This window comes from Pleurodeles waltl, chromosome 7 (assembly GCF_031143425.1).
Source record: "Pleurodeles waltl isolate 20211129_DDA chromosome 7, aPleWal1.hap1.20221129, whole genome shotgun sequence".
Lineage (NCBI taxonomy): Eukaryota > Metazoa > Chordata > Amphibia > Caudata > Salamandridae > Pleurodeles > Pleurodeles waltl.
The window spans coordinates 154,400,794-154,426,700 of NC_090446.1; the positions used below are offsets into that span (position 1 = coordinate 154,400,794).

A 25,907-nucleotide genomic window follows, 5' to 3' on the forward strand; every position below is an offset into this window, starting at 1 on the left:
ATGGGACTTGTTGTGGAATGTCTTGGAGTCCTATCAACTTGACAAAGAACTGCTGAGACTGATAAAACATTTCCATGAGGGAACTTATGCTCAGGTACGTTGGTCTCAAGGTGGAGACCTGACGGAAGCTATACCCGTTGATAGAGTGGTCAGACAGGGGTGTGTCTTAGCTCCCACACTGTTTAACCTCTTTATCAATGGAGTGGTAGATCAGCTGATGCATTGTAACCATGATGCCCCGAAGCTAGTAGGAGTCCCGGTCCCCATTCTTATGTTCGCAGATGACACTCTATTGATTTCAAGAACCCCAATGGGCCTCCAAAATGAACTTCATGCTATTTCTATCTTTTGTGCCAAGAGGGGCCTTGAAATAAATCCAACTAAAACAAGTTTATGGCTTTTAACCCGCATAAGTCATTCAGGGGAAAAAAGACTATAGCTGGACAATTGGTAGAGAGAGTTAGCCAATTTGATTATTTGGGGATCAGACTAGCAGATGACCAACAATGGTCGGCACAGATTGGAAAGAGTCTGTCTGTCCTCCGGCAGAGGTCAGCAGTGATAGGGAGGAAAATTGCAAACATTTCGGAAGGGGAAATATCACCTGCCATTACTGTATATAAGGCAGCGGCAGTGGCGGCTTCAATTTATGGTGCTGAGTTATGGGGACACTGCAACTCCAGAAGCTTGACAATGGTAGAAAATCGCTTTATGCGTAACGTTTTGCGTTTGCCGACGAGTACTCCTCTCACGCCCCTCAGATTTGACTTAGCTCTAAATGAGGTCCATAATGAAATTGCTCTGAGACCACTTATGTATTGGGTTCGTCTTTGGACATCTGAACATCTGTCCACCTATCAAGCAGCAGCAGCTGAGCTGCTAGCGGATGGTGGCGCATTGAAAATTCCTTGGTTCAAATACATTAGAGATATGAGCCAATTCATTAAAATGTAGGAGGTGTGGAGAGATCCTTGCAATTTAACCAAGGAAGCAAAAGTACGCATAAGGCAGTGTAACTGGGAGATGGTTCTGGTGCATACTTGGATTAAAAAGGACCAAGGTAGCAGGACATTACAGTTTTTAGACCACAAATGCAGCCCCAAGTTTGAAGCCTACATGGACAATATAAACCCTCCTTACATTAAAATCCTTTTTATTAAATTTAGGCTAGGGATCTTGCCACTCAAGACATTCACCGCAAGGTGGAGTAAGGAGGATAACAACTCAAGCTTCTGCCATTTCTGCCACGAGCAATCAGAGACACTTGCACACTTTGTATTCTTCTGCCCCAGATATTTGGTCCCTAGGAAGAAGTGGATCATTCCTCTATGTAGATCACTGGGGATAAGGAAATACAATACATCCTTACGAATACTGGCAAGTGATACAAGTGACAAGGTAGTCTTTGCAGTCGCAAAATACCTCCAAAGTGCATGGGTTATAAGATCTAGAGAAAATCTTGCTGACTGATTGTTAAAGCCTAAAAACACTCTTGGCATAAGCAGATAATTAAGTGGAACTAAGTCAGAATGGTTTTTAATTTTATAAAATTTTATAATTTTATAATATGTATTGCCTGTCCTACACTGTTTTTATATTTGTGTGCTCATACAAAGTATTTTAGAAGAAAATGGCAGGGCCTCTTAATGTATTATATGGCATTTTTCTCTTTTTATCCTTTTTCTTATCTTATTGTGTGAATATGGTATGTTGTTTTATTGGATACTTTTATGGCTTTTAGCCGAAATAAAGTTGTAAAGTTGTATCAACTATTTTCCAAAAATGGGCAATGTTCTTTAAAACATCAGCCTGAAGGAGTTGCTCCCATGCATCATGCTGAATCAACTTTTCCCTAGTAGTTACTGCGGATTTGTAAATTGTCCTACTCATAGCCACTTCTTTATTGTTAGGCCGGTTTTACTTCAAGGCTATAAACATGGTGCAGTGGGCTTGAGAACAGGTATGATCAAACCATCTCAATACAGATGTGGGCCCCCGGGTTTGCTCTTCCCTAAACTGAGATACTCCCAGATAAACCCACAGATATTACAGAAGGCAGGCAGATTGCCATCGGGTGTGGAGGTTGCACCCAAGCACATAGCAATTTCGTACCTGCAAGTTGAATCTAAATTTGCCATAAGATTTAGGGGAACCACTGTAGACCATTTTAATCTACGCCCCTGGTTTACTGGCTTAGTTGCCAACCTGCCCTCCCCTTATAGTTTTTCATGTTCGTCCATAGATCCCAATAAAAGAAGAAACACAAAGGGTTGTGGTCACTATATTAGCTCCACTTGGCCCCATACTGAGTGATGAAGTGAAATCGATTGAACGAGAGCAAACTGTAGTCCACAGTAGAATTATAGCCTCACCCAACAAATGTGGGAAAAGCAACATCTAAGCTAGTGCCATTGTTAGAGTACTTTAAAGGTTTCAGGTTGTTAGCCATAATATTGCCCAGTATGTTCAAAGTTGGGATTCCCCTCTAGAGTCAGCTTCTCACTCCTTACACAGGGCTCCAAGGATAAATGGATATTAAAGTCCCCTAGCACTATCACCTCAGGAGGGATGTGTTGCTTTTCCAAACAAAATGCCATAAACAGATTGAGCACCCTCAGATGTTTGTTCTGGGTGTCCTCAGAGTATGAGTTGTAAAAATGTATAACAAAAAAATTAATTAAGGTGTGGGCATCAGAGCGACTGCCAAGAGAAACTGAGAGCCAGTGTGAACCTGCTCCATTTTGCACAGAACGTCTAAAGAAACCAAAGTGATAAGACCACCTCTGACTGACGGTATAGCTGGCAGGAAAAAAGAGCAATACCCATCTAGATACAAGGTCATACCAGTATCCATGTCTCCTGCAGCCCCACAATGTGATGATCTTTTAGGGAGCTCAACCACTTAACCTTTGATATCTTTTTAGCTAGACTTGCCACATTCCAGCTCATGATATTGAGCTGACAATCCTTCAAGGGGATGCAAGTTGGAGGTAATCTAGAAACAGCCCTCAATTGAGCCCTCCATAGGAGTTACGGAATTGCAAGGGCTGTGTAGTCAGTCATTACAATTCAGGGAGCTTGGTGGACTGAATCTGTTCTGTAGTGTGATAGGCTCACCCTCAGCTCTATGACCCCCATAATAGTTCAGGGGAGTAACGTTGGCCCTATCCAGAGCCCTGGGGGGGGGGAGATAAAAGAAACCCACTTGAAAACTGCAAAGCCATATGTTGGGGGATGATCTGTGCAAACTGATTAAGTAACTGTCTGGTCCAGTGGGGTTGATCGAAATTAATGATAATGCAGTCACCCTCTGGTCTTTTTTCCCCTTGGGCCCACTCATTCACATCTTCTGACCATTATGATGTGCTTAAATAAGTGGCCCGAGACTTCCCTGAGCATTACACCACTGAGTTACTATATTTTTCAATTCAAACACAGATTCCCTAACACCCTCTTTTAAGGGTGGGACCCCTGTCATAATTGCAACTAGTGGGGTTGATTCAGGTCGGAAATGTGGCCTGCATCTAAAGGAAGAAACCTACTAGAGGGATCTGGGGGTCTCGAGTGATTAACACTGCTCTGCCTGTTGTTTTTACTGACACTCGTGCCTCCACAGGATAATGAGGCTTGAGTGACGAGGTTTGTCTGCAATGAAGGCAGTGTAGTACTCTTCTTATTGGGATGAGGAGGGTCAATAACTCTGGGGAGATAGGGGTTGCTGCCTAACTGACCTTCTACTCAACTCCAGCCCCAAAATGGCAGGGGGATGGATATGACTCTCAGGAGTGATCTTCACCAGTTTTGACTCAAACAGGAACATTTTCTTGGTTACAGAAACCACAGCGTCCTTCATCAGAGATTCAATTTTGCCCAAAAAATTAGATAGCAATAAATCTGCTTTGGAAACTATTGATCAGACAGGGTAGATAAATCCTCTATACTGGTCTGAGACTGGCAGTCATTGGAGGGCAAGACCTTTTCCGACATAATCCTATTCTCCCCAAAACGGTCTTTATTTGTATCCAGGTCCCCTTTCTTCCTTTTCTTCGCCGGCTGGATAGTGTCAGGGGGAGAAAGACTAGTGTCACAGTGGATGTCAATTGTAGTGACCTTGTTGCCATCAGTGGTGGGGGAAATATCCTGACCGAGGCCACTCTCGCAATCGTGCGCATCAACAATGGGACAGGGTACTAAAGGAGTGGCAGTATTACCACTCAAACCTAGCTTTTTTTTCAGCAGGCAGAATCTTATCATTAAGAGCTTCCACTGCCAAGGTCAGATAAGAGCTAATCAAAGGACAGTCCTGGACGACCCATGAGGACACTGATCCTGTGGGGCAGAGGGATTTTCTTTTGCCAATGAGTCGGCTCGCCAGCACACATGCTCACAATGAAGAGCCACTGGTTAACCTTGCCCCAGAAGCAGTGCAAATACACAAAACAAAAAACAGCTTATGCTGGAGTGCCACAAAACCAAGGGGAACAGGGAAGTGTGGAGGCCAAAAGCCTACACTAAGGTGGTCATTCTGACCCTGGCGGTCTTTGACCGCCAGGGCGGAGGACCGCGGGAGCACCGCCGACAGGCCGGCGGTGCTCCAATGGGGATTCCGACCGCGGCGGTAAAGCCGCGGTCGGACCGGCACCACTGGCGGGGTCCCGCCAGTGTACCGCGGCCCCATTGAATCCTCCGCGGCGGCGCAGCTTGCTGCACCGCCGCGGGGATTCCGACCCCCCCTACCGCCATCCAGATCCCGGCGGTCGGACCGCCGAGATCCGGATGGCGGTAGGGGGGGTCTCGGGGCCCCTGGGGGCCCCTGCAGTGCCCATGCCACTGGCATGGGCATTGCAGGGGCCCCCGTAAGAGGGCCCCTACATGTATTTCACTGTCTGCTGCGCAGACAGTGAAATACGCGACGGGTGCAACTGCACCCGTCGCACAGCTTCCACTCCGCCGGCTCGATTCCGAGCCGGCTTCATCGTGGAAGCCTCTTTCCCGCTGGGCTGGCTGGCGGTCTGAAGGCGACCGCCCGCCAGCCCAGCGGGAAAGTCAGAATTACCGCCGCGGTCTTTCGACCGCGGAACGGTAACCTGACGGCGGGACTTTGGCGGGCGGCCTCCGCCGCCCGCCAAGGTCAGAATGAGGGCCTAAGTATTCTATAACGAGGCCAGTAGCAGTGGTGGAGCAATAGACAAAGCAAGAGTCAACATCCATAACACACTGTCCCTCGGGTTCCACTGGAAATGTTCTCTGCCTCAGGCATCTGGGGCACTGTTGCGGGACAGTTAACCACAATATCCATCCCTTCTAGAAGCTATAAAAGTTCAAACAAGGCCTGCGAGAACACTGAACCAAAGTCAAAATGGAAAATCAGTATTACCTTGAGTCTGCAGAGAAACACAGGTACAGGATACTGGCTTCTATGACCCCTGACCAGAGAGCCAAAGGGGGTGGCCCTGCCATGGCTCTGATGGGGATGGGGAGAGGCCTGCCTTTGGCCTGGGCTTTCCCCGGATGCAACCCACGTGCTTCCCACCTGAGACCTCTAAATGCATTTAAATCACAGCAGCAGGCGGTGGCAAGCCCCTCCTCCTTTAAGGCAGAGGAGACTGGGCAAGTCAGTCCTTCCTGGGCCCCAGCAAACAAGTCCTTCACCACAAAAGACCTCTAAGCACTTTTCAAGCACAGCAGCAGGGGGTGGCTGGTGGCAACCTCCTCCTTGTCTACACAGCAGAGCAGGCTGGGCAATGCAGTCCTTCCGGGGCCGCAACAAACGGCTCACTGTATCCCATGCTGTAAAAGACCTCTAAGTGCTTTTCAAGCGCTGCAGCAGGGGGGTAGCTGGTGGCAAGGCCCTCTTTTCATTTGAGGCAGAGCAGGCTGGGCAATGCAGTCATTCCTGGGCCCCTAATGAACATCTCACAGCGTTTTTGTTTTCTAAGCTTCAGAGCACTACATACCATTAAGCACTTTCACTTTTCTTTCTGGGTTTGGGGGATGTATGATATTATGACATAGCCAATCTTTTCTACCAGACAGCCTCAAAAAATCTAGACTAGGGGAAAAAAAGGGTGGAATGTGGAGAGAGAGATGTTCCAGGAAAAGCTCAAAGAGACCCCATTCCCTACCCCATCACGCAAGACTACATGAATCATTTCCTCCAAGAAAATCGCTCTGAGATAGGGTCAATTAAAGCAGACCTCAAGACATGTATCGTAGACAATAAGAGAGATGTATCTGAAATAGGGGAGCAAGTTTGTGACTTAGAGGATGGAGTGTATGCCATATCAGAAGATCAAGAGATGGTATGACGATGAGTAATGGCCCTGGAGGAACAGCATAGACCCCCAAACAAAGGAGCAAGATCTGAAAAATTGAAGTCGTCAGAAAAATATCCACATCCAGGGAGACCTTAAGGGAGTGGAAGGCAGTGACATCATTACATTTATGGCTGACCTCCTCCAGTTAATGAGAGGTGATGCAGACGCAGCCCCTCCTGTCCTAGATAGGACGTACCGGGTGGCCTCAGCCCTGGGTTGTCCAGACTTGACCCCCGAAATACTGACACGCGTCCAAGTCTTCACAGAAAAAGAGACCATCCTCTGTGCTTCCAGGAAGAAAGCCTAATTCGTCTTTAGAGGGCACACAATTCAACTGTATCAGGACCACTCTCGCACAACTTTGCAGTGCAGAAGAGATTCAAGCCAGTCACAGATAAGTTGCGTGACATGGAAATTAGAAATCAGTGGGGTCATCCCAAACAATACTCCCTGCATTCTCTGGCAGAGGCAAATTAATTACTGAGACTTGCATCTGAATATCGAGGCGAGACTGCCTCTCCCTCATATGGCTCCCCCAGGGATGGTCTAAAATCTATCTGGACCACTGTTAAATACCACCACTGCAACAAATGACAGGCTAACACAATAACTAAAGAGACAAAACAAGACATAATCTAGCATCTCCGGAACATGGATAATAGCACATCCCCGATGCCATCTGCTTTCGGCTCCATTTAGCAGAAGCGGCAGCGCAACAAAAGTGCTGGCCCACTTCATGAGAGGAAGATAAAAACGTTGCTAGCATCCGCAACCTGTGGTGGCATCGGCACATGGGAGGCTGAGAGGACTTTCCTAGTGGCCTCCTTTGCTGAACTGTATTCTCCATCTGATGGTCCACCCATGTTACGCACCCGAGAGGGTGACTCCTCTGGAGAGATGCAGATGCACATGTGCCAGTTTCCATGGGCTGCATACACATGAATTGGAGCCTTTTGCTCCACGTTTGTTGATTGGTTACCCATAACTTTTTTTTCAGGTCTGAAGATGATCATATGAACTGCAGTAGATATGAACAGGTAATCTTGAATGTTTTAGTGCCCATTCCTTTGCATAAGTGGGATGTTCTAAAACTGGAGGGCACACAACAACACACATCAGTAAGCTGTCCACACCCCACTCTGCAAACATGGCTAAGGGTACCAAGCTGTTCTCCCTCAATTCGTGGCCTTTACTCCCAGAATAAACGTAAACAGGCTTGGGGATTCCTCTTACACCACAATACCAATGTCATGTTTTTACAGGAGACCCATCTCCGAAGGATAGATAGGCACAGAATGGCGCATCACAATAGCCCATACGCCACTGGGCCTTCACTGACTCTAAAACAGTGGGAGAGGGTATACAACGCAAGTTGAGCTTTGGCTCCAGTATTACTAAAGTGGTGAGAATTAGGGAAGGCCAGTTTCTGACTTTGTTCTGCAGTGAGGGAAGCAGAGACTCACACTCCTAAATAGATACACCCCGAACACTACACAAGACTCCTATATTCCCTGCACTCTGTGGGAACAACTGAAGGGAGTCAAGGGGGACATAATTGTAGGAAGAGACTTTAATTTGGTATGAGACCTGGCAAAGGATAGAAGAACTACCACATAACAAGGCACAGGAGCCATGTCCACACATCTGAAAAGGGGCATAATGGACCAAGGACTTTCAGACGCCTGGCGCTATAAATATCCTGACTCTGCGGATCAATTCCTTCTATTCACATGTGCACACCTCATATTCCCGATTGATTATGTCTTTGTGACACATACCCTTATCCACACCATTGTCACTACAGGGATCTCCAACATCTTCATATCAGACTGTGCCCATATTGAACTGATGTGGTCCCCCACTATCCCATCTTCTGGGGACTCTGCACGGTGGTGCCTACCCGCAGAGCTTCTTTGGGACCCAGTCGTTGTAGAGAAGATACCTAACGGGATCACAGACTACTTTACACACACCACTGTGAAAAATTTCTCACTACATATGCTATGGTTTGGGCTCAAAGCCAATATAGCCTAAGGGAGAGAGGCCTGATTCATAGAAACCAATCTGATGACCGAGATAAGGACCTTGAAGCAACATGATAAAATAACACCTAACAAGCGCAATGAAAGACTGTGCTGCGTGGCCAACTACAGGCCCAAAAGACAAGTAGAGCTAAAAGGTCCCTGCTAGTGCTTCAACAGCAAAATTATGAATGGGGGTAACAAGGTGGATACGTTCCTGGCCCAAAGGCTACGCCAGGTGCACACTAAGGCACACATTGCAAAATGTCAGACAGCGTACAGGGGCTGGATGATCACTGAATGCGATAAGCATAGGGGGTTTTATAACTACTGTCAGGCCCTTTATGATCGTGAAGAAGTCCTGCACGCACTAATCAGCAACTATCTGGCAGCCTGCAAATGGGAGCCTCTCCATCCTCACCACACAGTGAACCTAGATGCACCAATCTTGCTAGAAGAGCTCCGCATTACGATTTGAGCCCTCTCACTTTGTAAGACATCTGGGCCAGATACCCTCCCGGTCATCTTCTACCAATAGTTCCTACCTGAACTGGGAGATCGCTGCTACACCTGTTTAACACCTTTATGCAATAAACGGGTCTCACCCACTCAATTGCAACAGCATAGATTTCTGTTATTCCCAAACCAGGCAAAGACCTGATGCTATGCTCGTCCTAATGCACAATCACCCTGTTGCACACGGGCACCAAAACTTTTACCAAGACCTTAGCTACTAAGCCTAAACGATACCTCCTGAGTCTCATAGACCCTGACCAAGTGGGTTTCATCTGTATTAGACAGGGGGCAGACAATGTGCTCCACACAGCTAATCTAGTTGAGAAGGTGCACCGTTACCACATCCCTGCGTGCCTGCTATTGCTCAACATGGAGAAGGCTTTCAACAGGGTAAACTGGGCCTTCCTCCATGTAGTTCTGATCAAAATAGGAATGGGACTAGGTATGATTTTCAAAATTAGGCCTCCTACATTCCCCTGATAGAAACCATCTGGATCAACGGGCACCACACAGAACCCATTACTATCCACAGAGGCACTCAACAAGGCTGCCCCTTATCGCCTCTTTTATTTGCCCAAGCAGTAGAACCTTTGGCCATCACCATTTGCCACCCTAAAGAGTTAGAGGGCAGCCTCTTTGAAGATCAGATACATAGGGTTAACCTGCTTCTTACTCTTTCACAGCCCGCCACCTCCCTCCCAGCTGTGATAACCTGCCTCAATGTTTTTGTGGCAACGTAAGGATTTATGATCAGTATGTCCAAATCGAGCATACTTAACCCTATGGTCCCCAGTCAAGATGAGCCTATGCTACAGGGGGTGGCACCATTTCAGTGGTCCTCAGATAAGATTAAATATTTGGGCCTTAACCTCACCCACACTTGCCACCTGGACAGGTGCGACTTCCCCCCGGAAGACATCTGGAGATGAAAATCTCTTTATATCTTGTGGTTGGGATGTGTGAATGTGGTTAAGATGAACATTCTGCCATGAGCCCTTTATCTATTTCAGACCCCCCCTCAAATCCCCCAAGATGATTTTGCACAACTACAACACAACATTTTCACGTTTTATATGAAATGGGAAATGGCCTAGATTGTCCAATGCTCGCTTGATGAAACCTCGCTATAGAGGGTGCGTATCTTGCCCTAACCTAAAGTACTATTGGGTGGCCCACCTGTGATGCATCTCTGCCTGGATAGCATGGGAGAGTGAAAGCCACTGGTTTCATATGGACAGGACAGTGCTGTGTAAGCCACTGTGGGACCTGGACTGGCTACCCAAGCACGCTCGACCATGCAACCCATATATCACTTCTCCTACCAAGATGCTCTTAGATGTCTGGAACAAGACAGCTCTCACAAAGGGGCTGACTTCCTTTCCCTCACATAACACTCCTATTTCACGCAACCCAGAATTTACCCCTGCAATATCCCGTAATGCCTTTCGGAATTGGACGGATAAAGACTGTAGGGCACTACGTGACCTATTTGTGGCGACTACTCTAAAATCTTTTGCACAATGTAAGACAGAATTCAACCTTTCTGACACAGCTAGGATGCAATACCTCCAGCTAAGGCACTGGGCACTCCACGCCTCAGTTTATCCGGATGTCATCTGACCATATGCCCCCTTCGAAATGTTGGTGAGAACCTATGATGGTTTGCGAGGGCTTATCTCCAACACCTACCACATGATTCAGCACTCCACACTCTTCTGCATTGACCCTTACCAATCACGTTGGGGCACAACTACTTCAAAGGACATAACACTTAAACAGTGGGACACATTGTGGCGAGACATACCAAAAATATACTGCAGCATCTCCGTTGGGGAAACACAAACTCATGTTTTAATGGTACCAAATGCCCACCCGCCTGTATGCCATTTATTCTGGTGCATCTGCCCTTTGCTAGAAATGCAGACTGGACCGCTGAGACTTTTGCCATATATGGTGATCTTGCACCCTTATCACCTTTATCACTACCTTTTGGAAGTGAGTCCTAAGTCACATTAAAGCCACAGTGGGACACCATCTTCCTGCATCTTACCTCATGGTAATCATTGGGATTCAGCCACCAACCGTTAAAGGGATGAATCACGCTGAATGGGCACTTATCAGCTATATGCTGCTGGCGGCCAGATGACTTGTGGCCCTGGCCTGGAAACAAACAGCCCCTCCCCTCCACCATGGCACAGTGGTTGGTCCACCTGTGGCACGTGATGGCACAGTTGGACACAATCTGAACAGAACTAAAGCTAAGTTCCAAGCTACATGGTGCCCCTTGATACTGTATCTCACCCGCATAGAGTTCATCTGCTTTGATCTGCCGTGACTCAGAGCATTGCAGTTATTTACCTGATTCCCCACATACATGCTTGATATATCTACTGAGCACGAATCCCACCTGATCCATGCAACATGAAGGTTGTATAATACTGCATAATAAACCCATAGCACTATTGTATGCTACTAACTCAGAACTGTAATAGTCTCAGCTATGTACCACTATTGTTTGTTTACACCCTGTTTTTCTTCACCTCCTCCTTTTCCTTCTTTTAGCACTGCAATTTGACTCTATGTAAAGACTTTGGCACAGTATCTATCTCATGCTTCTCAACAATGACTAAGTTGTATATGGCATTTCGTTGTGAATATGGTCACATTGTAATGCCAGAACCCCATTTATATAGCAATGTTAGTAGTCTACTGATACTATTTTGCTTACCAGTATTGAAAATTTCTAATAAAGAGACTTTGAGTGAAATAGAGCAGATAGAGCTGTATTTCAGTGACCTGGTTACATCTCACATTATAAGGGATTAATAGTCCAGGCTGCAGCTGTATTTTTCAGGTGTAGACATTAGACATATAATTAAAAGTATGTCTGTAGTTCTGGGCACTGGGCTCTGATGGAGTTTTGTCAGAGATTTACAAGTAATTCTTAGAGGTACTGATCCGTCATCTTCATAAACTATAACATTTTATTTGGTGTGCCTAGGCTTGGCCAGACTTAAAAAAAAAAGTTTTGCTGTTTGTTTTTTTTAATGCCTGGCCAAAGTTCAGCTACACAGAACTCCAGGAAGTGTCCAAAATACTCTGCACAGCTTCCCGAAGTTCCGCAAGCTGTGGAGTTTGGGTAAGTCACCCTGTTTGCGTTCATTTTCAACGCAGTAGTTTCTCCGCGTGCTGCAAAATCAGTGCGAACGGCATGACACTCAAGTAGATTTTCTGCTTGAGCAGCAGCTTACTCAATGCGAGTGGCAGCTTTCTTATTACGAGCGGTCACTACCTACTGCAACTGCTCGCGTTCAGAAATCTGGCTCCCACTCGCCAGCTTAGCGATGTCTGCCAGCGAGAGAAAAAACTCTGCTCCATATCACTTCGCAGAGTTTTTCGGAACTGGGGAAAACTCTGTGAACTCCACCAGTGGAGCCAAATTCTTTGCTCAACCCTAGTTTTCTTCCGACCCTTAAATGAAGCTTGTACTGACCCATCAAGCTCCTGAATATAGATAGTTTTTTATGAAGATTGCAGCTCAAATTTAGACCTGCATTGGTGTATGGGAGCATGGTTGGTCCCTATCAAATCATCTTTATTCCAAACTACAATTTAGTGGTTCATACACATAACCTTTTTGAAGACATTTCATATTTGATGCGGTATCACAAGTTTGGTTTAATAGCATTTTTAGATGCCAAAAAAGTGTTTGACCTGATTAGGTGGGTTTTCTTTGGATACCCTTGGACAAAATGGATACCCCACCGAGGTCCCCATGTTAAATTCTCAGTTGTACACATGCTTGTGCATGTTTGGCACTTAATGGTGAAGTAGGAGAAATATACACCAGGGTTCCAGGCAATGTTAATCTTTAAGGCCATTACAGTTTGCACTCTTTATCAAGGTTTTACCTACCAAAATCAGAAGTGACCAAATGTTCTGAACTTGTTGTTTAAAAAAAAAAAAACAGATTAAGGGGGTCACTCCAACCCTGGCGGTCGGTGTTAAAGCAGCGGCCAACCCGCCAACAGGCAGGCGGTAAAAAAAATGGAATTCTGACCCTGGCGGGAACCGCCAACACAGCCCGCCACTTTAACACTCTGACCGCCACGCCGGGACAAACAAACAGGGCGGCGGTCACCGCCAACAGACAGGCGGCAGACAATGTACCGCCCACCCTATCACGACCCACCAATCCGCCAACTTTTCCGGGGCGGGAGCCCCGCCGATAAAAACACGGCGGAAACAGAGCACAAACGGGAAAACGCTCACCTCTATACACTCCACGAGGAATCTGGACAGCATGGAACCCGAATTAAACATCCTACCAGCTATTGTCTACCTGCTCCTCTACCAGGAGCACGAACGCCGCCGCAGGAGACAACGGTGAGTACTGCACCTACGACACAGGGGAGGGGGGAGGAGAAAAGGTTACGGGCACGCACATACGCGACCCTCCCCCTCCCCCCAAAATCCCTACACACCAATGCAGAGCAACAAGTCAGAGTGACACCCCCCAAACCCCCCGGAATAATGCAAAGACAAAATAAAAAGATCATTAAAATTGAAGTATATTATAGCATATTTGAAGTTAAGTGAAATATGAAATCTATAAAATAAATATATTACAACATGAACAATATATACATAGTCCAAAAGTCCGGCACATATTGGCAACATTCCATTGTTCGTGGGCCAATGTGCATAAACACATGGGCAAAGCCCATACACGAGACCCGATTCCATTGGAGAGAACACTGCTGGGGCATCAGATATTAAAACGACAGGCACCTCAGGGGGAAGGAAAGGGGGGGCACCTCAGCCACATGAGTCCACGACGCCAGATCCACGATGGGCCTCCATGCCCACTGTACCATCCTGGGGAGTGCAAAGCCACAGTCTCTCAAGTCTCTACAGTGGGTGGATTGCCCACTGTACCATCCTGGGGAGTGCAAAGCCACAGTCCATCAGGTGGATTACAGACTCCACTGGTTATGGAGGAGGCATGTTGGCCAGAGTGCTTTGTGAAGCCCTGCCCGACACAGATCCGGCTCTGCCAATGGGCCAGCGGTGCTTGAGATAAAGGGCCCAGCGGAGCAGTTCAGAGACGGCGGTGCCCAGCTGAGCGGTGCTTGAGTTGAAGGGCCCAGCGGAGCGGTGCTTGAGATGAAGGGCCCAGCGGAGCGGTGCTTGAGATGAAGGGCCCAGCGGAGCAGTTCAGAGATGGCGGTGCCCAGCGGAGCGGTGCTTGAGTTGAAGGGCCCAGCGGAGCGGTGCTTGACAGGAAGGGCCCAGCGGAGCGGTGCCTGACAGGAAGGGCCCAGCGGAGCGGTGCTTGAGATGAAGGGCCCAGCGGAGCGGTGCTTGACAGGAAGGGCCCAGCGGAGCGGTGCTTGACAGGAAGGGCCCAGCGGAGCGGTGCTTGACAGGAAGGGCCCTGTTCAGCGGTGCTTCTCACGGCGGGGCCCTGTTCAGCGGTGCTTCTCACGGCGGGGCCCTGTTCAGCGGTGCTTGTCAGGAAGGGCCCTGTTCAGCGGTGCTTCTCACGGCGGGGCCCTGTTCAGCGGTGCTTGTCTTGGCGGGGCCCTGTTCAGCAGTGCTTCTCACGGCGGGGCCCTGTTCAGCGGTGCTTGTCTTGGCGGGGCCCTGTTCAGCGGTGCTTCTCACGGCGGGGCCCTGTTTAGCGGTGCTTCTCACGGCGGGGCCCTGTTCAGCGGTGCTTGTCTTGGCGGGGCCCTGTTCAGCTGTGCTTCTCACGGCGGGCCCTGTTCAGCGGTGCTTCTCACGGCGGGGCCCTGTTCAGCGGTGCTTCTCACGGCGGGGCCCTGTTCAGCGGTGCTTCTCACGGCGGGGCCCTGTTCAGCGGTGCTTCTCACAGCGGGGCCCTGTTCAGCGGTGCTTGGCTTGGTGGGGCCCTGTTCAGCGGTGCTTCTCACGGCGGGGCCCTGTTCAGCGGTGCTTCTCACGGCGGGGCCCTGTTCAGCGGTGCTTGTCTTGGCTGGGCCCTGTTCAGCGGTGCTTCTCACGGCGGGGCCAGGGCCCTGTTCAGCGGTGCTTCTCACGGCGGGGCCCTGTTCAGCGGTGCTTCTCACGGCGGGGCCCTGTTCAGCGGTGCTTCTCACGGCGGGGCCCTGTTCAGCGGTGCTTCTCACGGCGGGGCCCTGTTCAGCGGTGCTTGTCTTGGTGGGGCCCTGTTCAGCGGTGCTTCTCACGGCGGGGCCGTGTTCAGCGGTGCTTCTCACGGCGGGCCCTGTTCAGCGGTGCTTGTCTTGGCTGGGCCCTGTTCAGTGGTGCTTCTCACGGCGGGGCCCTGTTCAGCGGTGCTTCTCACGGCGGGGCATTGTTCAGCGGTGCTTCTCAGCGGGGCCCTGTTCAGCGGTGCTTGTCACGGCGGGGCCATGTTCAGCGGTGCTTCTCACGGCGGGGCCATGTTCAGCGGTGCTTCTCACGGCGGGGCCCTGTTCAGCGGTGCTTCTCACGGCGGGGCCATGTTCAGCGGTGCTTGTCTTGGCGGGGCCCTGTTCAGCGGTGCTTCTCACGGCGGGGCCCTGTTCAGCGGTGCTTGTCTTGTGTTCCTAGGGAACCAGATCTGGCCAATAATTCCCGCTCAGTCGCCTTCCGACCTTTCGCTTGCGGGGCCCTCCTGTGCTGGAGTCCTGGGCCCGTGGGTGTCCTCCGTCACACCCCAAATGGGGCTGGTGGGGCCCTCCTGGGCAGCTCGCCTGCTGCCAGACTCTTCGCCCTGCTGCCCTTGCCTCCCTTTGTGGATGGGCCAGGTGACGGTGCAAGGCTGGTGTCCTTGGGGGCAGCCGTCTCAGGCCTGTCGCGCCGGCCCTTCCCTTTTTTGGTTCTTTTCCCAGGGGGGGGGCTGGCTGTCCCCTTGCTGCTGGCCGATGTTCCTGCCCTAGGAGCTGGTGGACTCCAATAGCCCTGAACGATGGTCCTAGTAGGTGCAGGGCTTGTGGTGGCTGAGGTGCTGATTGGAGTCTTACGAGATGGAGGGGGTGGGTCAGTTGTTGGAAAGAGGTCAAGGTTGGAAAGGAAAATCAATTTAGAAAGACAGGGACGGGTAGTTGTAGTGGGTATGGGAGTGGAGGAAGAGGATGTGGTTGTAGGAGAGTGAAGTGTGGTGTCTTTGGGTGCAGGTGCTTGTGACGGAGGCTGTCGTGAGGTGGATGGCTGTTGGGTGGGTGGCTGCCTGCGTTTGTGTGGTTTGGAAGAGGGGGTGACAGACACACTGGGAGAGGACACAGGGGACGTGTAAATGGCAGTGGGGGTGGTGACTGCACGTGTGCGGACTGTTCTGGTGGGTGTGGTGGTGATGGACGTATTGGCTGATGGTGGTGTGCATGCAGGTGTGAGTGGAGACGTCACAGGGAGGGAAGAGGGAGACGAGGAGGAGGGGGACACAGAGGAGGCAGTGGCTGTTGGCATCTCTGCATGTGGATGTTGCTTGTGTGAATGCTTGTGTGATCTGTGGTGCTTATGTCTGGATGTGCAGGCTGGTCTGTAGGTGTGTCTGGGATAGGCAGAGGAACAGGGGAGTGGGACTAGGTTGAGGAAGTTGGAGGGGGGAGGCTAGACACAGGGACAATTGCTGCCGTCAGTGCTGAGGCCAGAGCGTTGAACGATCGCTGATGGGCAGCCTGACCCGAATGAATGCCCTCCAGGTATGCATTGCTCCGATGCACCTCCCTTTCTACCCCCTGGATGGCATTCAAAAGGGTAGACTGCCCAACAATGAGTGTCTGGAGGAGGTCTATGATCTCCGCACTGAGGGCAGCAGGGGTAACTGGGGCAGGACCTGAGGTGCCAGGGGCGAAGGAGATGGCCGGCTTCCTGGCCGAGCGGGCACGGGCGAAAGCTGAGGGGCTGCTGGGAGGGCGGAGCTGGTGCGCTGGGTGGCGGCTGTACCTGTTGTTGCGGTGGGCACGGATGTTGCCGCCACCACAAGGGAGCTCCCTTCCGAGGACGTGTCGGTGTCGCTGACGTCTCCACGGGTCCCCGTTGTGGAGCTCCCCTCGCCCTCCGTCTCTCTGGTTAAGTCCGAGTCGGTTGCAGGGCCCTCCGGGCCCATGTGAGATGCAGCTCCCTCGTGCGCCGATGCCACTTCTCCTCCGCCTGATGATGCTAATGCACACATGAACAGGAAAACCAAAAAAAAGGGGGGGGAGAAGAAAGAAAGACATGTTGAGTGCATGCATTGGCGGCACCGTTGGCGGAGAGGACAGACACAGAAGCCCCCTGCACTACGCCGCGCACTCGGGGTACACTACTCAATTATTGTGACTTGGCCTACAAGTCTATGGACGACAAATGCACACATAGGTGAGCTCGGACCATGGATAGCTGTACTTAGCACCCTACAGAGGTGGGGGGCGGGGGCACAGGGCCATGCCTAACGGAGGGGCCTAGCCTACTGAAACCGCCCTGGCCTAGAGATAGCCACAGCCCTCCTCCCCCACCCAGACACCTCCACTGTGCGCTAATATAGCAGAATGTGCTGATACTCACCCCCTTGTGTCTGCTGTGATGTCCTCACGCGCCCATCCAAATCGGGGTAGGCCACCGCCAGGATCCGGGACATCAGGGGAGTCAATTGACGACTGGCACCCCTCCTACGTTGGGAGGCCATCCCCAGCAGAGCCTCAGCGGTCTTTCTGCTCCCGCGGCGGATGTCCTCCCACCTCTTGCGGCAGTGGGTGCCCCGTCTGTTCTGGACCCCCAGGGCCCGGACGTCCTTGGCGATGGCACGCCAAAAGTCGATCTTCTGATGGGCGCTGACCTATGTGACATGTACAGGGTGGAAAAATAAATATCATCACTTTTCTGCATGGTCGATGTGAGTGGCTCCCCCCTCCCCCAACCTTGCCATGTGGTACATGCTCTCATCTGTCGTGCGTTGCACTCCTCATTCGCTCCCCTCCCCACCATCTTACATCCACCCCACTCAACACAGGCATAGCCCATACTACGTGCTCCCTGTGTACTTACCTGTTGGTCTGGAGGACCGTAGAGTAGCGCATACTGGGGGAGGACCCCATCAACAAGTTTCTCCAATTCCTCAGATGTGAAGGCAGGGGCCCTTTCCCCAGTCGCAGCAGCCATTGTATCTTCCAGACCGAGGTCACAGCAGCACTTGCAGTATAGGTCCTCTCCTGTGGATGATCAGGTCTCGAGTGATTAAGCAGTTAGAAAATGGCGGTCACGCCCGCGGCGGTGCGTACCGCGGCGGTGCGTACCGCAACCGCCGGCGCACATCGTCATTGGCTCCTGAGACCCATAGGGTTCAATGTTAACCAATGCTGCTTTGCGCCGCGGTCTTCGACCGCCTACCGCCACGGTGTGCCACGCCAGCGCATTGACCTCACATCCCATTGTCACACTTCACAGGTCAGGCAGCCGCCATTTCAAGGGCCCACATGGCTTAATTTCTACTGCGTCACACAGGCCTAGGCCTTGCATTGCCACTCATACAAGCCATTCAATGCATAGCGAATCGTGTACTGTGCAAGCTGTGGTTACGTACCTGTGGGTTGCCTGACTCTGTGCTCCATGTTGTCCTTCCTAGGCACCGTCCGCTGGGACTTGCGAGGAGATGGAGGAATCCTCCCGTGTACAGACCGTTGGTGGACCTGTCGACAATGGAAGAAAGACATGTCATACTGACATACAGACTTGACCGAGCCACTATACAGGAACTGTGTGCCCAGCTGGAGCCAGACCTGATGTCCCCCATTCGCCAACCCACAGGGATTCCCCCTCTGGTGCAGGTTCTGTCAGTACTCCATTTTTTGGCAAGTGGATCATTCCAAACAACAGTGGCCATATCATCAGGGATGTCTCAGCCTATGTTTTCTAAGGTTTTGTCCAGAGTGTTGTCTGCCCTGATGAAATACATGCGGAGCTACATTGTTTTCCTTGAGGTGGGCGATTTGGCTACAGTGAAGGGTGATTTCTATGCCCTTGGACATATCCCCAACATCATTGGTGCCATTGATGGGACCCATGTGGCTTTGGTTCCCCCCAGTGGAAGTGAGCAGGTGTACAGGAACAGAAAAAGTTATCATTCGATGAATGTCCAGGTGGTCTGTTTGGCTGACCAGTACATCTCCCATGTAAATGCCAAGTTCCCTGGGTCAGTGCATGACGCGTACATCATGCGAAATAGCAGCATCCCTTATGTGATGGAACAGCTACAGAGACACCGTGTGTGTCTAATAGGTGACTCTGGTTACCCCAACCTGTCGTGGCTACTTACCCCAGTGAGGAATCCCAGGACAAGGGCAGAGGAACGGTACAATGAGGCCCATGGGCGAACTAGGAGGATTATAGAAAGAACCTTCGGCCTCCTGAAGGCCAGGTTTAGGTGCCTGCATATGACAGGTGGATCCCTAATGTACTCACCAAAGAAGGTGTGTCATATCATCGTGGCCTGCTGTATGCTTCACAACCTGGCTTTGCGACGCCAGGTGTCTTTCCTGCAGGAGGATGGTCCAGATGGTGGTGTTGTAGCAGCTGTGGAGCCTGTGGAGAGTGAAGAGGAGAAAGACGACGGGGACGACACAGACAACAGGGACACAGTGATACAACAGTATTTTCAGTAGCACACAGGTACGAATCAACTACGCCATTTTACATTTACTTAAAGTCTCCTGCCTCTCTACTGTCTGAGTTCCCCCCCAGTTCCTGTTAACTGAGTTGTGACTTTCCCTTCCGTTTTCAGAGCTGTGGGCCCCACTGCGTGATCTCTGCTTTGTTTGCCCATGGACTACAGCTGTGTGACAGTGGTATGTTGTCATCACAATGTAACTGAACATTTCTGCACCGTTATGTCTAATACATTTGTTCAAAATACAAGCAGACTCCAGATTTTTTAAGTGCAATAAGTGATTTAATTGAAGTGCTACATTTAGGAACATGATTGTAAAACGGTGATGGGTGATGGTGGAGTAATGTCCATGGCAGAGTCCAGTTCTCAGTCTCACAGGTGCATTGTCCATATGCCTGTGGAAGGATGGAGCAGGGGCAGTTCAAGGTTGGACAGGGTGACAATGTGGGACAGTGGGATGACATCAGGGGGTATCGTTTGCTGGCGGGGGTCTTGGCATCCTACTCTGTCTTCTTGTGAGATCTCAGGTTCCGCTTGCGGGGTGGTTCTTCTTCTGCAGGAGGTGGGGTTCTGGTGGCCTGTCGTTGTGTGGGGGCCTCCTGTCCACTAGCGCCGACGGAGGTGGTAGGCTGTTCCTGGTCCAGGCTAGTGACAGGGGCCCTTTGTGGTGCCACATGGTCCCGCAATGTGGTGACTATCTGGTTAAGGGCCACGACGATGGTCACCATTGCGGAACTAATGTTCCTCAGTTCCTCTCTGAACCCCATGTACTGTTCCTCCTGCAGTACCTGGATCTCCTGGAACCTGGCCAGTACCGTAGCCATCGTCTCCTGGGAGTGGTGGTAGGCTCCCATGATGGAGGAGAGGGCCTCTTGGAGAGTCGGTTCCCTGGGCCTGTCCCCCCCTGTCGCACAGCAGCCCTCCCAGTTCCCCTGTTTCCCTGGGCCTCTGTCCCCTGGATGGTGTGCCCACTACCACTGCCCCCAGGTCCCTGTTGTTGTTGGGGTGGTGGGTCAACCTGGGTGCCCTGTAGTGGTGGACACACCGCTGATTGACGTGTCCTGGAGACAGAGGCATGGGCCTGCTGGGTGGGAGCTGTGCTGGTGTTCCCAGAGGGGGTTGGGTCTGGTGTAGCCTGTGGCTGTCTGTGGGAAACCGACTGTCCCGAGGTCCACAATGGGCCGGGCTGGTCATCTGGGTCCAGGGAGACAGAGCTTCTGTCATCACTGGGGGCCTCTTCGGGGGGTGGGATGGACATCTCTGGACCCTCCGTGGCGGTGTGGTGGCGTTCGGGTCCTGCAGGGGTATAAGAGTATGGTTATTGCTTCTGTGTGTGGCATTTCGTGTAATGGGTGGGTGGCTGTGTACCCCAGTGCTGGCATTCCCTTGTGGGGGATTTTGTGACGGTGGCTTGTGGGGGTGATGGGTGTGTGCAGTGGGCATGCTTTGGGGATGGATGTCCATGCTTTGGGGACGCATGCAGGGCTAGGTTTTGGGATGGGTGGAATGTGATGGTGAGCCATTTGCAAGGAGTTGGTGTGATGGGGGTGGGGGTGAGGGTGGGGGTATGATTTGGCATGCAGGTGGGGTGGGGGGAATGAAGTAGTGGAGATTTGACTTACCAGAGTCCATTCCTCCGCCTACTCCTGCGAGGCCCTCAGGATGCAGGATGTGCAAGACTTCCTCCTCCCATGCTGTGAATTCTGGGGGAGTAGGTGGGGGTCCGCCGCCAGTCTTCTGCACCGCGATGTTGTGCCTTGATACCATGGAACGCACCTTCCCCCGTAGGTCGTTCCACCGCTTCCTGATGTCGTCCCGATTGCATGGATGCTGTCCCACAGCGTTGACCCTGTCCACTATTCTTTGCCATAGCTCCATCTTCCTGGCAATGGTGGTGTGCTGCACCTGTGCCCCGAAGAGCTGGGGCTCTACACGAACTATTTCCTCCACCATGACCCTGAGTTCTGCGTCAGTGAACCTGGGGTGTCTTTGGGGTGCCATGGGGTGGTGTGGATGAGGTGAGGGGTGGTGTATGTGTTGTAGAGTGTGGTGGTGTATGGTGTTTTGTGCGTGGAAATTGTGTGGGTGATGTTGTGATTTGCCTCTGTGTGATGGTCTACTCTATGCTGTGCTCTCTCTCTCTGTCCTTCAGTCGCAATTGTGGTCATAAGGGTTTGTGGGTGATGTGGGTGTGTGTTTTATATTTAATTGGGTATGTGGGAGTGGTGTGTGTATGTGTCTCAGGTGTGTGTATTTTGATTTGTCCAATGTGGTAGTGTTTTGTAAAGGTGTGTGTATTTTGAGCGCGGCGGTGTGTACCGCCAATGGAATACCGCGGTTGAAAGACCGCTGCGGGGATTTGTGGGTCAGAATGGTATGGGCGTATTTCTGTTGGCGTGACGGTGGAGGTTTGGTCATCGCCAGTTTCCCGCTGACCTTTGGTGTGGCGGACTTTTGTTGTTGTCGGGTTTTTGGCAGTTTGCCAGTTGCGGGTCAGAATGACCGTGGCGGTTTACCGCGACCGCGGCGGTGTTATGGCGGTCTTCTGACCGGCGGTAAGCGCCTTTTACCCCCGAGGTCAGAATGACCCCCTAAGTCATATGGAGGTGATTTTGCCTTGTATTTTGCTACAGATGGCTTAACATTGGTCATTCATTCAATTTAATTAACACTTTTTAAAAAAGTATCTATTTATAAAATTAATTCCACTTAAAAATGCAGATCTTGGCTACTACGCCTGATGATTTTCACTGGAATTCAATAGCATGATTTAATACAATAGATATATGGGGATCTACACCATACCTGACATTAGTAAAGTTTTTAATGATATTCCTTCAGTTTCTAAAATCCGTCAAAAGTTTAAGTCCAGAGTAAAGCTTCTACTCACCTTCATTGGTAGGCTTAACCTTAAATGAATATTCAACAACTTTTGTTTCAATTTCAGGCAGTTCCCTGCTTACTTTCACAAAAACAATGTTGCTTGTAAATTTATCTGGGAAGGCAAAATACGTTGAATGAGACAAAACATGTTGTCATACTTTTCTAAAGAGACATTGGGCACTGCTGGTGCTCAAACTATATTATACTGCTGCTTCTTTAGGATACATTTGGACATTCATTAACCCACAATATGAGCATGAGGTAGATAATTGTTAAATTCAGAAATTACTTTAACAAATAAGAGGATAGTTTTCTTATTCAAATCCACTCCATTTTTTTTTTTTAAGAAAGTTAGATTTAGAATTTTATTTACATATCTTACATTTTTTGTTAACTTGAACATAGCTCTGTTTCACAAACTCATGCTGTTAAGAGGAAATTATTTTATTTCTGATTAAATTACCACAAGTGGCCAAGGGTGGCAAGACGAAGCCTTTTAGAATTTATGACTTCTAGTTAGGGGAGGCTCTGTGGAATCATTAGGAGATATTCTGGTCAAAAATGGAATACCTCATTGAGGCTTTTTTCCAATACTTATAAAAATTTGTTGTTATATTTCCATAGAAAAGTCATTTGACCCAGGGAAAATATATTCTGTAATGATTATTCTTTGTAAAATAAAAACACTCTCAGATAGATATGGTATTTCATCACTTATATGGGAGGGAATCCATTTGAAGAGATTCAGAGAAGATGGAAGGGGTTGAGATCAAGTTGACAAGTGAAATCACAATACTCAGCTCAAAAATATAGTCACAGACAGTCTCTATGATATACATGTTTTCAGTTATACTATGTCTGGCATTAAATCATCAGTGGTTGTCTTCCTCAGATCTGTACTGCTTCTGTTGCACAAATCAGGTTAGAACGTAGAAACACGTTTTCTTTGACTGCCCCAAATAACAACATGTATGGTCTTAGGTGGAAAACATGTTAATTAAGGCAGTGGGGCAGACCATAGTTATTGATAGACAGAATGCATCGGATAGAGACTTCTAGTTGCAGTTTTCTTACCATAGAGTTTTCCTCAGGCATCAGTCTGAATCTGGAGATTTTTCTCGAGCAGTACCTCTGCATGCTGTCAGGTGGTGTTGGTTGACTCCGTTATTGTGCATGCCAGACATGATGGTGCAGGTCCTATATAGGCGCCACCCTGGTGCCCTGACATCAGTTGTTTTCTTTACATGGCAGCCATTCTTCATCGTCCCACTCCAAGTCCTCAGGATGGTCAGGTAAGAGGCACAAGAAGAAGTCGAAGAAGAACAAGCATTCTTCAACTTCACTTCATTTGTCAGCTGACGAGATGAGGGAAAGGGAACATCGTTGCTCAAGGCCTCTGTCCTCAGAGCCTGCATCTGGGTTGGCTTTGCGCCTCCCAGAGTTTCCGGGAGCGACCCCTGCCCAACTGAGGAAATTTTATGAGGCCTTGCGCCTCATCTTTGGGCAGTCAAACACCGCCAGAGCGCCTTGAAGCCTTGCAGGGTCGGCAGGGGCCCCTTTCAGTTTTGCGCCAGCAGCTTCGGCTCCTTGGGGCTCCCATGGATCCGTTTCCGGATCCCGCATCGTCGAACCACCTCGACCTTCCCCGATACTGGTTCTGACGTCGACGCTCCCAACGCCGCACGTGGCCTTGGGTGGCGTCAACCCCATTCATATTGCCAACTCTGACACAAGCCAGATTGGGTTCGCTTGACACTGACACCGAATTCTGCCGGGGTCTTGCTCTCTATGTTGGATCCTGACCCTTATTCTTATGGGTTGGGGCACGATGATGGATGGGAGGGGTCGCTGGACCCTTTAGAATCCAGCTTCAAGACCCTACGGACTGGCGGATGGACCTGGGTGAGGCCAGTGGTCTAGATACTTCCCCTGACACTGGCATGCTTTCTCCCCCAACTGTGGCTACAGGGGAGGGAGCATCTTATTCAGTGGTGGCATGAAGAATTGCTGTGGTCCTCGACCTTGAGCTGCCTTCGGTGGCAGTCAGTACTAACCTCCTGACAGAGGTGCGTTAGCCTGGGGCTTCATCCTCTGAACCCCTTATGCCCTTCAGTAAAACCATTACAGATCTCCTGCTGGGTGCTTGCTCCAAGCCCATCACAAGGGCTCCTGTGAACAGGACAATCGCCCGCTGCCATAGACCTGCTCCAAATGACCCAGCATTCCTGATGCAACACCTCACCCCTGAGAGCTTAGTTATCCAAGCCTATACGTCCCAGAGCGCATTACCTTCCACACCCCTGGATAAGGAATCCAAGAGGCTGGACCAGCTTGGGAAGAAAATATTCTCTTCCTCCGCCTTGCAATGCAGTCCATGAAAACCGCATGCCTTTTGGGCTGTTATACCCATACTCTATGGGACACGGTTGCATAAGTGCTGCCACAGGTTCCGGAGGAGGCCCAGGCCATTCTCTCCCCAGCTGTTGCTGATGGGAGAGACACAGTGAAGTTCACAATCAGATGTGAGCTGGACACGACCGACTCACTAGGCAGAGCGGTTGCATCAACAGTGGCCTTGAGGTGCCACGCATGGTTGAGGATGTCTGGCTTTTTGGGGGATGTCCAATCTACCCTTTTGGACATGCTCTTTGATGGCACTTGTCTTGGTGATCAGGGAGCCAGCAGTCTGGACCATCCACTCCCCGCCCCCTCTCCTACAGCTGCGTCTTTTTATCTTGACGATTCCCACCGAGGGACCAGTCAGAGGCAGGATTCACCAACACCTGCTCCGCTAGCAGTCCATCACATCAGACAGGTGGTTTTACAAATAGTCCGAAGGGGCTACTCCCTCCCCTTCAAGACTACCCTTCCATCCATGAATGAGGATCACCTGGCACATCTCAGCAAGGTGGTTACAGCTCTCTTGGCCAAGGGGGCCATAGAGATGGTCCCTGTTCCAGAAGGACAAATGGTTGGCGCCCTATACTCGCCCTTCGGTCCCTCAATCTCTTCCTCAGAAAGCAGAAGTTCAAATTGCTCACTCTGGCTCATGTCTTATCTGCTCTGGGCCCAGGAGACTGGATGATAGCGTTGGACTTGCAGGACTCTTATTTTCACATCACGTCCTGCCTGTTTCTTGCTGTTCACTGTGGGCCACGAGCACTTTCAGTTCACCATGCTCCCCTTCAGCCTTACCAATGCCCCTCGAGTGTTAACCAAGGTGATGCCGGTGGTAGCAGCTTATCTGTGCAAGTTAAGGGTTTCAGTCTTCCCCTACCTCAACGACTGGCTTTGAAGGAAGGCTCGCCCCAGGCTGTTGTCTCCCACCTTCAGACTATGGCGCAGACCTCCTGGAGTTCACTATAAACGTTCAAAAGTCACACTTGACTAACTCAGACACTCCCTTTCATCTGACCTGTTCTGAAAACAGAGCAGTTTGGTCTTATCCCCCTGAGCTGGGACTCTAGGATATTCCAGCTATGATACCGATGTTTCAGCCTCTATTCTGTATTTCGGTGAGAGTATTAGTTAAGAGCAGTAATGTTCCACTGGGTATCA

General features: G+C 50.3%; 1 protein-coding gene across 2 annotated transcripts in view; it reads left to right on the top strand.

The window, feature by feature from the left end:
- Positions 1-25,907, top strand: part of LOC138303899 (piezo-type mechanosensitive ion channel component 2-like) — a 733,706-nt gene that overhangs the window by 227,644 nt on the left and 480,155 nt on the right. The window lies entirely within an intron of this gene.